Genomic DNA, 1,063 nt, shown 5'->3' with positions numbered 1-1,063 from the left:
GACACTGGAAGCGTAATTGTCATCTTTACTTGGAGGATCTGAAGGACAAGAAGCTTGGCGAAGCTTCTGCCTCAGGTATCCACGTTATAGAGGCTAACATCTGTACTATATCTTCGTGGGTATTAGATACCGGAAGTGCCTCTCACATTTGTGGAAATATGCAGGGACTAAGAAGAAGTAGGATGCTAGCTAAGGGAGAAGCGGATCTACGCGTCGGAAATGGAGCAAGAGTTGCTGCATTGTGTGTTGGCGTTTACGATTTGCATCTTCCTTCTGGACTTGTTTTAGAGCTTAGTAATTGTTACTATGTTCCTGCGATTAGCAGAAACATTATTTCTATTTCTTGTCTGGATTTGGATGGTTTTCGATTTGTGATTGAGAACTCGAGTTTGATGATTTATCGAGACGATATTTGCTATGGTAATGGTTATCTAGTTAATGGTTTATACGTCTTGAATGATCAGCCTTCGAACTCAACATCGTCCATCTATAGCGTGAGTACTAAACGGTTTAAGACGAACGACTTAAACCCGACCTTCCTCTGGCATTGTCGTCTAGGCCATATAAACGAGAAGCGCATTCAGAAGCTTCATTCTGAAGGTCTTCTGGATTCATTTGACTTTGAGTCTCTTGAATCTTGCGAGTCTTGTTTGATGGGCAAGATGACAAAGCATCCTTTCAAGGGGAAAGGACAGAGAGCGACAGAGTTATTGGATCTGATACATAGTGATGTATGCGGACCAATGAGCTGTCCAGCTAGAGGAGGTTATCTGTATTTCGTTACGTTCACTGATGATTACAGTCTATACGGTTATGTCTATTTGTTGAGACACTAGTCTGAAACACTTGAAATGTTCAGGGCTTTCAGAAACGAAGTGCAGAACCAGCTTGGCAAGACGATCAAGACACTTCGATCAGATCGTGGTGGCGAGTATATGAGCCAAGAGTTCACTGACTATCTAGTTGATTGTGGTATTGTATCACAATTAACGCCTCCTGGAACGCCACAATGGAACGACGTGTCTGAACGGAGGAACCGAACACTGTTACACATGGTTCGGTC

Source organism: Tarenaya hassleriana, unplaced genomic scaffold (genome assembly GCF_000463585.1).
Source record: "Tarenaya hassleriana unplaced genomic scaffold, ASM46358v1 Cleome142, whole genome shotgun sequence".
In the NCBI taxonomy this organism is placed as follows: Eukaryota; Viridiplantae; Streptophyta; class Magnoliopsida; order Brassicales; family Cleomaceae; genus Tarenaya; species Tarenaya hassleriana.
The sequence above is the reverse complement of the archived record's forward strand: the minus strand, read 5'-3'. Positions refer to the sequence as shown.